At 54.0% G+C, this 14,170-nt stretch overlaps 1 pseudogene; it reads left to right on the top strand.

Moving 5' to 3' along the window:
* Positions 1-5,742: 5,742 nt before the first annotated feature.
* LOC118527099 (ubiquitin-conjugating enzyme E2 L3 pseudogene) overlaps positions 5,743-14,170 on the top strand; it is a 34,164-nt pseudogene continuing 25,736 nt past the window's right edge.

Here is a 14,170-nt window from a genome sequence, read left to right on the forward strand (position 1 = left end):
GTGCTGAGCACCTGCGTCACCTCGGTGTGAGGTCTCGCGCTGTACTGAATGCTGACCAGGGGGTCCCAGTGTGCGCCATGCTGGGTTTGCTTGTTGGCACAGCTGGGTCTAGAGTGGGCTGGGGACGCAGGGCTCAGCAAGGTAGTACCCTGGCTGGGGTGCTCAGACCCTGCTTCTGTCCATGTTATCAAGGTGGAGTGGAATGTGACCATGGTGTTTGCCAGGACCTTGGCACAGAAAGACATCCAGCACTACCCCTCCCCATTTCGGGGAGCTTTTGGGGTGGATCTTTTACATTCTAGTTGCTCATTAAGATGCAGCTTCATCTCTGTGCCCCAGGCAGACAAATCAGCTTACAGCCCCCAGAACTATCTCTCCCCACGGCAGCTGGCAGGCTGCTAGGGTGCGGTCCTCTGGTACGATGTCTCTGTTTCTCTCCTGTTGTGCAGAAGCTGTTCAGACTGCCCTCAGTTGTTCTTCTGGAGGATCCGCTCTATACATAGGTGGAGATTTGGTGTATCTGGAGGAGGTGAGTTCAGTTCTCACCTTAGGTCAACTGAGTTAGGTCCCCAACTTGGACTCCTGTCTTTGTGAACTTGCTCAAGTTATTTCACTTCTCAGTGGCTCCATTTCCTGACTGTAGAATAGAACTTTTTTTCTTTCAGGATCCAATAGCCTTACTTGTCTAAGTTGCCTGGCACTCTGTAGGTAGTCATTAAATGTTTCTCCTTCCTCTCGTCCAACAGTGCTTTCCAAAACCAATGTCCCTTGAATTGGCAGACAAAATGCACCTCCCACCCTCAATGTCTGAAATTTCTGAGCAGTGTTGGGAAGAACCACCCTGCTCCTGGGCTTCACACCTCACAGGTCACTCTGGCAACTTGCTTGCCACTTGCTTGTTTTCTCTCCACCTACTCAGCTGAGAGGTGAAAGGGCCTGGCTCAAGCCTCCTCCATAAATCCTCCTCCTTGGGGGGAAGTTAAGCTCAGAATCCATCAAGTTTCATGAATACCTTAGCAGCCAAGGGAAATACTGAGCCACTGGACAGTCCTCCCAGGGGTTTTAGATATGCACTGCTAATGGTTGGAATTTGGAGAAAATTTCAGTGCAGGGCCTAGGAGGGTCTTAGTGGTTGAGTAGTGTAGTTTCAACAAAGCTATAACTGTGGATTATGAGCATCACATCCTGAGGAAAGTTTCTATCAATCATTTAGCAGGAGTCAAACATGAAATGGAAAGAGTACACGGTTATAATCGTTGCTGAGTGCCCTGAGTGCAAGCTTCAATCAGGCAATTGATATAGGACCTTTCTGTGAACCTGGTAGTAATTCCAGACTGCCCATGCTCTTGTTTATCCCTGTTTTGCAGATGAGAAAAGTGACATTGGTTGGACTTACCTTAACATGTAGGGGTGTTACAGCTTGGTGCAGGAAAGGAGGCTACGGAGCCTAGGGGGCCTGGGTTCACCTCACAACCCCATCTCCTCCCAGCGGTGTGACATTTAGTACATTCCTGAGCCTCAGTGCCCACCTCATTAATGTGTTTGAAGATTGAAATGACATAGCAAACTTAAAACCTTTAGCAGGGTTTCTAGCACACAGTAAGCACTCAAGAAATACTGTCTGTTCTTAATTTTACTATTCTTGATGTTACTGCCCCCAAATCCTGAGCTACATATGAGGGTGCTTGCATTCAAGCCTAAATCCTTCTGGATCCAAAATGAAAAGAATTAGAGCTATAACCAGGTTTAGAAAAAACTGGTCATACTCTTTTCTTCAAACATCTTGGCTTCATGAACTAATGCCAGACGTTGTGCTGGGCACTGGAAACAGAATAAAGATCATTCTGTTGAGGGGATTAGAGGCTAGGAAAGTAAGGTAAACTGTATTATCTGTCCCCATGTTTTCACCTTCCCTTCCTGGTCACAGCCCTCCGGATGGACCAAATTTACTTTTCTCTGTGAATGGGCTTGGCTGCTTGACTTGCTTTGGCCAACGGAATGTGAAAGTGCTTGTTGCAAACAGAGACGTTAAGTGGCCCAAGTTTGGAGCCACGTTTTGCCACAAAGGCTGTGAGTCCTCGGGTTAGAAATGGTCTATGTAGAAATACCTGCGTGTAGACACTCTGCTTCGCGTTTCCTTTCTATTGGATTGGCACCCCCCTCGGCAGCTGGCCTTGAGCTCTAGAGCAGTCAGTGTGTGTGAGCAGTGCTGACCAGGACGGGCAGCTTGTGCTGTCAGCTCCCTAGGGCTCACAGACACTTTCTAGAGCCATGGACACCCCTGCCCACCATCTGGAGAATGCAGGGACTAGTGTGGGGCAGTGGTGACTATGACCCTGAGCTGTGCATCACAGACATCCTGAAAGTCTTCTTTTGCATTCCAACACAACAATTTATTTAAAGCTGATCGACATCCTGAAGCTCATGCAACCCCCACTCCAGGAGGTGACCCACACACCAGCCCATGTTCCCTTCCATGTCCTCAGCATAGGACTCCTCTGTGCTCAGGGCCTGGGTCTCCTCCCTTGCTCCCAGCTCCCTCCTCATGCTGGGCCATGCCCAGGCAGCCCTGGCCTTCTGGCAAGGTCTTTCAATCTTGTCCTTCTTGTAAACGAAATTAAAAAGCAGATTTTTAAAAATATTTAAATTTTATTATTTTTGTTTGTAAAGATTTTATTTATTCATTTGAGGGAGAGACACAGAGACAGAGAAAGAACAAGCTGGGGGGAGAGGCAGAGGGAGAAGAAGAAGCAGACTCCCCACTGAGTTGGGAGCTGCACATGGGGCTGATCACAGGACCTGGAGATCCTGACATGAGCTGAGGGCAGACACTTAACCATCTGAGCCACCCAGTCTCTCCAAAAAACAGATTTTTTATTTTAAATGTTAATGTAATTCCGCAGCCATTGTGAGGGAATTTGTTAGCTTAAACTCTTTCTTGGAGAGTTATTTATTACTGTTCTTGCTTGTGTTAAAATCCACCCAGTTCTCTCCAAGTTTATCGATGGCTTTGATTCCCATGGAGAGCTCTCCCAGCTGCTGGGCTTTCTCTTGTCTTTAGCCTTGGCATCCTTTCATCACTCAGGAGAAAATACCCCAAATGATAAAAGGCTCCCCAGGTGGTGTGTAACCAAGACATCAGGCTGAAGCCAGCCCAGGCCAGAGGCCTGCAGGCCGTGGAAGCACCAGCACCTGGGCACAGTGACCCAGCATGGGTACTGCACTCTGGATGGCGGCAAGCACCAGCCAGGTCTTGGCATCCAGCCCTGAATCACTGACATTAGGGAGTAAGACCCCAACAGAGGGAACAGCATCTACCTTCACAGACACCCCACACCTGGACCCTCTACCGGAGTGGGGGATTTGCGCCTGGGTAGTAGCCTCAAATTTCCCATGTCTGGGTACAGATGCCCTACTTTTCTGCTTTGGGTGGTTCTTTCTGCTCCGTGTCCTGATATTCCAGGTGTCTTACAGAGTCACTGCCTGTGTTGGGGTGGGAGGGTCCATGCGGCCACTTCTTCCCTGTTTGGCAATGGGGGCACCGCTTGGGAGCCAAGTACGTGGTCTTGGTGCGTTGCCAGGAGGCAGGGGGAGGTTTCTGAGTCCCGTGCACGGTCTGCATCCTCCGGGCTCACATTCTCGGAAGGCAGTACGGGGTGCGGTGCTCGGGGACTGGTGCGCAAAGCTTGCAGCCAGCTCGTCTGCACCAGGCAGGGATGCTGGGTGGACAGGCAGAGGCGGCCTCTGGGACCAGCGAGGGAGAGCGTGGGGCTGGGCTCCCACGATGCGGGTGGGCGGGTGTCAGAGGGCGGGGAGTGGGCTCGGCAGGCGGCCTCCGCCTGTGGAGCGTCTGCAGGGGCGCAGGGGGTCGGCGGCTCTCCCTGTGGGTCACAGTGTCCCGTTAACGAGCGTGGGCTCTGTTCTGAAAACCGTGGGTTGGAGCAGGGAGGTGGGCCGGCATGCACGGCACCGGGAGGGAGGCCGGGCTGCTCGGGGCTGCGTGGTGCGGTCGGGCGCCCGGGGGACGGGCGGGGCGCAGAGGTGGAGTCCTCGCTCCCCCCGGAGCGCTGGGGTCCTGGCTTTGGTGACTGCTTGCACCAGGGCCTCTAAGTCACCACCAGGCCCTGGCCGATCAGGAGGCGATGTCCCCGCCCCCCAATCCCTGGCCCGTCGCCAGGCAGCCTTCTTCACCTGCGGTCCCCGCCCGATCACCAGGCGGCTGTCCCCGCCCTCACCCACTTGGCCAATAGCCAGACAGCTGTCCTCACCCCGCTCTCGCTGGCCAATCACCATTCGGCTGTCCCCGCCCCGCTCTCCCTCACCAATCAGCAGGCAGCTTTCTCTGTCCCGCTCTTCCTTGCCAATCACCAGGCAGCTGTCCCCGCCCCTCTCACCCTGGCCAGTCACCAGGCACCTGTCCCCGCCGTTCTCACCATGGCCAATCACCAGGCATCTGTCCCCGCCCCTCTCATCCTGGCCACTCACCAGGCAGCTGTCCCCGCCCCTCTCATCCTGGCCAGTCACCAGGCAGCTGTCCCCGCCCCTCTCATCCTGGCCAATCACCAGGCGGCTTTCCACGCCCTCACCCACTGGCCAATAGCCAGGCAGTTCTCCTCACCCTGCTCTCGCTGGCCAATCACCATTCGGCTGTACCCGCCCCGCTCTCCCTCACCAATGAGCAGGCAGCTTTCTAGGTCCCGCTCTTCCTTGCCAATCACCAGGCAGCTGTCTCCACCCGTTTTATCCTTGCCAATCACCATTCGGCTGTCCCCGCCCCTCTCATCCTGGTCAATCACCAGGCAGCTGTTATCGCCCCTCTCATCCTGGCCAATCACCAGGCAGCTGTCCCCGCCCCTCTCACCCTGGCCAGTCACCAGGCCGCTGTCCCCGCCCCTCTCACCCTGGCCAGTCACCAGGCACCTGTCCCCGCCCCTCTCATCCTGGCCAATCAGCAGGCAGCTGTCCCCGCCCCTCTCACCCTGGCCAGTCAGTAGGCAGCTGTCCCCGCCCCTCTCACCCTGGCCAATCACCAGGCAGCTGTCCCTGCACCTCTCATCCTGGCCAGTCACCATGCAGCTGTCCCCGCCCCTCTCATCCTGGCCAATCAGCAGGCAGCTGGCCCCGCCCCTCTCACCCTGGCGAGTCACCAGGCAGCTGTCCCCGCCCCTCTCACCCTGGCCAGTCACCAGGGAGCTGGCCCCGCCCCTATCATCCTGGCCAATCACCAGGCAGCTGTCCCCGCCCCTCTCACCCTGGCCAATCAGCAGGCAGCTGGCCCCGCCCCTCTCATCCTGGCCAATCACCAGGCAGCTGTCTCCGCCCCTCTCACCCTGGCCAATCACCAGGCAGCTGTCCCCGCCCCTCTCACCCTGGCCAGTCACCAGGCAGCTGTCCCCGCCCCTCTCACCCTGGCCAATCAGCAGGCAGCTGGCCCCGCCCCTCTCACCCTGGCCAGTCACCAGGCAGCTGTCCCCGCCCCTCTCACCCTGGCCAATCAGCAGGCAGCTGGCCCCGCCCCTCTCATCCTGGCCAATCAGCAGGCTGCTGGCCCCGCCCCTCTCACCCTGGCCAATCAGCAGGCAGCTGTCCGCGCCCCTCTCATCCTGGCCAATCAGCAGGCAGCTGACCCCGCCCCTCTCACCCTGGGTTCCTGCTGGGGTCCCCTGGGCCCTGGAGCTGCAGCCCCCCGGGAACGTGCGGGGAGTCACGGTGTCCTGCTTGCAGGTCCCGGACGTGACAGCGCCTGGGGCTGGGCCTCTGCTGTTACTGGGGCGGCGGGTGGGGGCCGGGGTGAGGGCTCCTCCTCCACTGATGAACTTAGGCGTCAGTGCGAGGACTTCAAGCACAGGAAGAGAAGAGGCAAGGGGCGCAGGGGTCAGGTGTGAAAACCCGCCCAGATTCCCCCGAACAAGGGAGCCTGAGTGGGGGGGACCTGCAGGTCTGGTGGCCTGGCCCGCACGGTGTTAGTGGAGACAGGCTCTGAGGGGAAGCGTCAGCCGTCCGAGCTCGTCAGGACCTTCCCGGTGCCGGAAAGAGGGGAACTTACCTCTCGGGCCTCACGGCGCCGTCCGCCTGAGATGCGGAAGCAGCAGAGTCGGGGCGAGGACAGTCACTGCCCGGGAAGCCGCTGCGCTGAGATCAGAACCAGGGTGAGTTACCCCGAAGGGCGCATCTACACAGCACGAGCGGCATTTCTCTAAAGGAGACTCCAGACGACAGCAGACGCGTGAAATGCACTGAACGTCACTCATCATCGGGGAAATCCGAGTCCAAACCGCGGTGAGAGGCCACCGCACACCTGTCAGAACGGCTGACGTCAGCAACACAGGGGACAACAGGTGCGGGTGAGGATGCGGAGGAAAGGGGACCCCCCCCCGCACGGTGGGCGGGAGTGTGCGGAGGAAAGGGGACCCCCCAGCACGGTGGGCGGGGGTGTGCGGAGGAAAGGGGACCCTCCCGTCCCGCACGGTGGGCGGGAGTGTGCGGAGGAAAGGGGACCCTCCCGCACGGTGGGCGGGGGTGTGCGGAGGAAAGGGGACCCTCCCGCACGGTGGGCGGGAGTGTGCGGAGGAAAGGGGACCCTCCCGCACGGTGGGCGGGAGTGTGCGGAGGAAAGGGGACCCTCCCGCACGGTGGGCGGGGGTGTGCGGAGGAAAGGGGACCCTCCCGCACGGTGGGCGGGGGTGTGCGGAGGAAAGGGGACCCTCCCGCACGGTGGGCGGGAATGTGCGGAGGAAAGGGGACCCTCCCGCACGGTGGGCGGGGGTGTGCGGAGGAAAGGGGACCCTCCCGCACGGTGGGCGGGAGTGTGCGGAGGAAAGGGGACCCTCCCGCACGGTGGGCGGGAATGTGCGGAGGAAAGGGGACCCTCCCGTCCCGCACGGTGGGCGGGGGTGTGCGGAGGAAAGGGGACCCTCCCGCACGGTGGGCGGGGGTGTGCGGAGGAAAGGGGACCCTCCCGTCCCGCACGGTGGGCGGGGGTGTGCGGAGGAAAGGGGACCCTCCCGCACGGTGGGCGGGGGTGTGCGGAGGAAAGGGGACCCTCCCGCACGGTGGGCGGGAGTGTGCGGAGGAAAGGGGACCCTCCCGCACGGTGGGCGGGGGTGTGCGGAGGAAAGGGGACCCTCCCGCACGGTGGGCGGGGGTGTGCGGAGGAAAGGGGACCCTCCCGCACGGTGGGCGGGGGTGTGCGGAGGAAAGGGGACCCCCCCCGCACGGTGGGCGGGGGTGTGCGGAGGAAAGGGGACCCCCCCCGCACGGTGGGCGGGAGTGTGCGGAGGAAAGGGGACTTCCTACACGGTGGGCAGGAATGTGCGGAGGAAAGGGGACCCTCCCGCCCGGTGGGCGGGAATGCAGGCTGGTGCAGCCGCTCTGAACAGCATGGAGTTCCTCAGAAATGAGAAACAGAGCTGCCCTACATCCCAGGGTCGCAGTAGTAGGTGTTTATCCACAGGAAACAAACAGTGATTCCAGGGGCACCTGCCCCCAGTGTTTAGAGCAGCAATGTCCACAATAGCCGGAGTATGGAAGGAGCCCAGAGGTCCGTCGGCAGATGAATGGATAAAGAAGAGGTGGTATATACACAACTGAGTATTACTCGGGTATCAAAACTCATGAAATCTTGCCATTTGCAACCAGGGGGATGGAACTAGAGGCTTTTATGCAAGTGAAATAAGTCAATCAGGAAGACAATTATATGATGTCAGTCATGTGGAATTTAAGAAAGAAAATAGATGAACACGGGGAGGGGGGAATAAGTCAGGGAGGTAGACAAACCAAAAGAGACTCTTAAAAAAATAATTTCTATGCAAGAGTGTGAGCGGGGTGAGGGGCAGAGGCAGAGAGAGCAGCAGTCTCCCCACTCCGCAGGGAGCCCGGCATGGGGCTGGATCCCAGGGCTCCAGGTTCATGACCTGAGCCAAAGGCAGGCGCTTAATGGACGGAGCCACCCAGGCGTCCCAAGAGAGTCTTAACTATAGGAAACAAACTGAGGGTGTTGGGGGGGCGATGGGTGGGGACGGGGTAACTGGGTGATGGGTGTCAAGGAGACAGGTGATGTAAGGAGCACTGGTGTTATATGCAACTGATGAGTCAGTAAATTCTACCTCTACAACTGAAAAAAAAGGGGGGGAGGTAGTGTACAGGGTTAGAGTGTAATACCCACAAACATATGTTGTGAAAGAGTCTCTAAACTTATCACCTGGAAATACAGTTTAAAGGTCTCAAACGTCACTCCATAGCACAGTCCCAAGCTCTGTCACATCCAGACTGCATGTCAGGCCTGAGGACCTCTGGGCTCTATCCAGGTCTGCTCTGCCAGTCCCTGTCAACTGAGGATTTTCTTTTCTAGAAATGTGGAAAGCTTTGTGCACATGAAAGACTATTTCCAACTATTTGTTTGATTATATCTACTGAAATGAGAAATGCTAAAACCTCAATTAATCACCTCTCTTTTTCTCCAGAGACAAAGAACACGGCAGTGTCGAGAAATCCAGCTAATCCTGTCTCAGCTGCAGTCCAGCTGCGCCCTCTGCCCACGGCACCTGCACAAGAGCCCCAGGTACAGGGTTTGCTTTTCCAGATGTGGAGAGAAAGGGACTGGGTTTTCATCTAGTAGTTTACTCTCCTCGTACTGATGCTGATGGTGTGGATCTCCCACGGGGCCCTGGCTGGCTCTGTTAGGGGATGTGTAGGTGAGGAATGAGGAGAGCCGGGGGGCCAGCCTGCTCTGGGACTGTGAGCTTCTGTCTTTGGTTCTCAGGGCTGTGAGATCCCTTCCCTCCAGAAGCAGGGCTCAGCAGGGGTCAGGTTTGGCAGTGGATCCCCCAGGATGTGAGCTGGCTGCCCTGCCCAGCCAGCTCTTCACCCCCACAGCTGCAACAGCCACTTGACCTTAGGCCTGCTGAAGCCTGAAAGGTCACAGAGTGTCCAAGAACTCTCCCACATGATCATGTGGTTGAAGAAACCTGGGATCCAAGATGGTGACAAGCAGGGAAAGTTTAGCTTATGTAAAAGAGGCAGTAGAGTAGATAAAAGAGCTGCCTGTTCCAGCAGCACCAGATCCAAGATAGCGGCCAGCAGGAGGCTGATGCAGGAGCTTGAAGAAATCCACAAATGTGGAATGAGAAACTTCCGTAACATCCAGGTTGATGAAGCTAATTTATTGACTTGGCGAGGGCTCATTGTTCCTGACAACCCTCCATATGATAAGGGGGCTTTCAGAATTGAAATCAACTTTCCAGCAGAGTACCCATTCCAACCACCGAAGACCACATTTAAAACAAAGACCTATCACCCGAACATCGATGAAAAGGGGCAGGTGTGTCTGCCAGTAATTAGTGCTGAAAACTGGAAGCCAGCAACCAAAACCGACCACGTAATCCAGTCCCTCACAGCGCTGGTGAACGACCCCCAGCCCGAGCACCCACTTCGGGCTGCCCTAGCTGAAGAATACTCTCAGGACCGTAAAAAGTTCTGTAAGAACGCAGAAGAGGTTACAGAGAAATACGGGGAGCAGCGACCTGTGGACTAAACTCTGCCGCAACTGATGCCAGCGAGTGTGAGCGGAGACCCCACAAAGCAGGACTCTGTGGAAAATTGACACGTGCCGCCGCCTGGCGTCTGCTTGTGGCAGGTACTAACTTTCTACAGTTTTCTTAATCAAAAGTGGTCTAGGTAACCTGTAAAGAAAGGATTAAAAATTTAAGATGTTCAAAAAAAAAAAAAAAAATAGCTACCTGTTCATGACAAAAGTTGAGAAGCCAATTAACCTGCTGTCCTCCGCCCTTATCCCAAGTTCCTGTTCTGCTCCCTGGGTTGTGTAGAAGGAACCAGTAAGCCGGGGATGTGGAGACATGACAGCTTTAGACAGGACAGAGACTTCTCCAGCCTCATCCTATGTCTGCAGTGTCCTCACACCCATCTTGGCTGACTGAGCCGCTTCCCCAATGGCCTCCAAGTCCACCTGCAAAACAAGCCAGAGGCTGTGTTGTGCATGGTCACCATGTGATCCTGAGGGGCTCTGGGCACAAGTTACTCCTGCATTCCCCACGGCCAGCCAGCCTGAGGCTCATGGTGCCCTGGATGCACCCTACCTGGCAGGCTCTTCTGCCCCTGAACCAGAGGCGTAATGAGACAGTTATGCAGAGTAGTCGTCTGCAGAAGCCTGCAGTGGCCCAGAATGCAGAAGCTGCGGATGGCTGCAGAACCCTCATGAGGGACATGAGGACACCATTGTCCACCTCATCCCCACCAGACCTGCTGCCCAGGGAAGCATGGGCTGAAGGGTGGGTTCGGGCAGTGCATGCTTCATGTGTGTGTGAAGCATCGAGGGTGTGAAATGTTCCCAACTTGTGGGGTCATGGGTCTCTTAGCACTGTGGCTTTAGTCCCCAGCCCCCTACCGTGGTCCTGCTGTCCTAAGGCTCCATCTGCCCCAGGTCTCATCTGCATTTGGTTTCAGTGCATGGTTTCCTCAGCAACAAAGCAGGCTCAGTCTGGGTCCCAGGGAGTACTCTCTCCTTCTCAGCTACTGTTCAGATATTACTCCATATTGCATACAAGTAGATTGAGTTGGATTGTTTCTTCCCATGTGACTTCCCTCGAGAGCAGTGCATTCACTAGTGCCAAAGGCCTACTGGACACTAAGCAGATGGAGGGGATCCGTCCCTGGGCTCATGGAGGTAGCATTCTGAGAGAAAGAACACAGTGCAGTGAAGCAATGTCGGTGACTCCTGGGACCAGTGTGTGAGCTCAGGGGATGGACAGAGGGGACTGGGTGATGGACTAGTTTGTAGAGGGAGGTGTTCTCTGAGGAGTTCCTGTGGCAACCCTAAGTGGCAAGGTGCATGGAGTTTGGGAGCAGCACTCCAGGGGAGATAGGTAGTGAAAGGGGGTGACATGCAGACATGGGGAGCTAGAGGGTGCGGTAGAACGAGGAACATGTGTCCTGGAATCCACAGGAGGTCTGAGCAGGACCAGTGTGGGATACAGGGGATTGCGTAGTTTTCACTCAGTCCTCCACAGGGACATCAGCTGACTGGGCAGAGAAGAGCAACCCGGGCACATGGGTGTTTACCGGGAGGGAGTCCAGGAGGGCATTTTGGTTTGGGGCATGAGCGAGTAGGAGAGTGGGGCCATTTGTGAAGCTGAACTGGGGAGACCATTTCTGGATTTGTGTCGCATTGTCCCACGGGGTTTTCTTCATTTTCACAGTGGAAAGCAGAGGTCTACAGAGGTTTCTACAAGTTGCAGCACAGCCCTGAGACTCACTGTGTGTTGTGACACTCTGAGAACCCTGTTTCAGGCGAGTCTACTTAGGGCATGGCCGCAGCTGCACCTGGGACAGCCCCTCCAGCTCACCACCCTGCAGTCAGGTCCTCCCACTGCTGCCAAACTGAGGGGTGCAGTATGAGCAAGTTGAAACTGTCTTCAGTTTTCCCCTGTGGAATTGAAATGCTGAATTTGAGAGTGTGGTTTAAGGAGCTCACTTCCATTTCAGGAAACCCACACCTTGAAGGAAATGTTCAGGGTTAATTTTGGCAACAGAGTTTCCCAAAGAGATGTCTTAATTTGCCCTGAATGAATGGACTCCCCCATCTGTGGGGTCAGTCATGATGGACTGTAGAGAGAGCTGTTCTGGAAGAAACAGAGATGGCTTGAAATGCCTGATCCGTACTTTGGGGGGTTCAAGGATATTCTCTTCATCCTGTCTTATTGCGACGATCTGAAAAGTCACCCTACTCCAGCAGTTCTGTGTGATGTGGGTTCCCCAGTGCAAGAGGAGAGGCTCGCTTTGGCTAAACAGAGCAAGAGGTTGCCAGTCAGGAAGCAAGCACCTGGGGCTTGCAGCCCAGAGGAGGCTGGACCAGGGATGGGAATGGCCCTGGGGGTATGCCTGAAGGGAGAATACTTCATGAGACCCCTGGTCCTGTGTTCAGTGGTGAGTGGTCTGCTTCCCCTAGGGAGTGCCAGGTGGATGTGAGAGGACCCCACACCTGCCCCAGGCTGATGCAGAGGGAGGGAGAGACTAGCCTTTGGGCCTTCCAGGTGAGCTGACTACCAGGCTATGCTCCCTTTGTGACTCCACTGTGATGGCTTGGATGAGGGTAAAGGTCATTCCCAAGCTGGCATTTGCAAAAGTGAGTAGGGAGGGGAACTTGTGTCTAAGTTCATACCAGTCAGCCCACCAGCTCGGGGCTCACCTTTTCTATGAGGCCTGAGCTCCCTCAGCAGGTCCTGGGAGGATGATATCTAGGATGAGGACACTAGTAAGAGGGGCCACCTTGACTTGAGTTTTGAACAAGCCCAACAGCAACGCCAGCCATCTCAGTAAGCCCATCCTTCTTCCACCAACATAAACAAAATTTCTCAAATGACGTCCATACACGGAACACACTTTTCCTAAAATCTTCCCCTCCCAACTAGACTTTGGGTCCTTACAAAGGCCTCATCCATGCACAGAAATAAATTCAGCAAACAACATGTTTTTAGCTGTCATGTGCCCTCATCTCTGGCTTCTGGTAAGAATGACAGGAAGATGTGACATTCCCCACAGGTACACTGTAACTTCACGGCTATGTTTGGCCAGCCTTCAGTTTGCTTCTTCTGGTCTGGGCACATAACTGGGGCTTCCCGTACTAGCCACACTCTTGTAGACCCACCACCTGCTCACACACCAGAATGAAGAAGATCCAGAGTCACATGACATAACACCCCAAATATGCAAGTTGGATAATTAAGAACATTCACCATGCCAATGTCCAGAAAAATGTCATCTTGAATATGCCACACAATCCAAAGATCGCCAAGATCAATGATGACCTAGATGTTGGGATTTCCAATGGGTTTGGAAGGAACCATTATAAAAATGCTTCAATGAGCTATTGCAGTTGGGATTGAATCAAATGAAAGTAAGTCTCAGGACAGGAAGATATAAAAAAGAACATAATTAACAATTAGAACTGAAAAAAATGTAACTAAAATTTTTGCAACGCAGTAAATTGGCTCAGTAGGACAATGTAGATGACAGAGGAAAGGGTCAGTACCTTGAAGGTAGAACAACAGAAAGTATCTCATATGAACAATGGAGAGAGAAAAAAATCTACAAAAACAAAAATCTATTCATGTCACAAGAATCTCAGAATGAGGAAAAAAAGAAAAGGAGGGATTAAAAAGTATTTCAAGGAAATGTAAAGGAAAAAAAAAAAAGAATATTTTAAGAAAACATGGCTGATCATCTCCCAAATTTGACAAAAAACATGAGCCTAAAATTGAAGAAAATGAACAAAACCCAAACAGAGGGAACCCCAAGACATCCGTCAAGACACATGGTATAGACTAAATTTGATCCCCCATCCCACTCACATGTTTCAGTTCTAACCCCTATGAAACTGGACCTGGCACCTTGGGAGGAACATAGGTTGAGATAGGTCACAAGGTTAGGATTCTCATGATGGGGTTAGCATGCTTATGAGAAGAGACACAGAGAACTTTCACTCTCCATGCACACCTGCAAAGAAAGGTTATGTGAGCGCAAAGCCAGAAGGTGGCTATCGACAAAGCTCCAGGAGGATAGGCTTCCTCAGAACCTGATCAAATTGGTGCCTTATGTTGGACTTCTACCCAGCAGATCTGTGAGAAAATGCATTACGGATGTTTAGCCATTTTCTAAACCTAGCATTTGGTGCATTTTTATACAAGACAAGAAAGGAGGATTCATAGGGTATAACACTGGACTTTATCAAGATTAAAACCTTCTGTTGTAGTAAAGATCTTGTTAGGAGGATGAAGAGACAAGCTATAGACTAGGTGAATATATTTGCAAACCACTTATCTGACAAAGAACTTCTATCTATAATATATAAAAACCCAACACTCAACAGGGGGAGGAAAAAAAAAAAAAAAAACTATCCAAATAGCAAATGGGCAAAAGACATGAACAGACATTTCAGCAAAGAGAACATGCACATGGCAAATAAGCACAAGAAAAAACTGTACATTAGTTGCCATGAGGGAAATGTAAAGGAGAAACCTGATTGAAAATCACCACTACCTACCTTTTAGGACAGCTCGTTAATATAAAACACAGTAAAAACATCAAATGTAGGAAAGAGCCAGCTCTCCTACATTGCTGGTGGGAATGTAAATGGAACAGTCACTCTGGTAAGACA

The sequence above is a fragment of the Halichoerus grypus genome, chromosome 2 (assembly GCF_964656455.1).
Source record: "Halichoerus grypus chromosome 2, mHalGry1.hap1.1, whole genome shotgun sequence".
In the NCBI taxonomy this organism is placed as follows: domain Eukaryota; kingdom Metazoa; phylum Chordata; class Mammalia; order Carnivora; family Phocidae; genus Halichoerus; species Halichoerus grypus.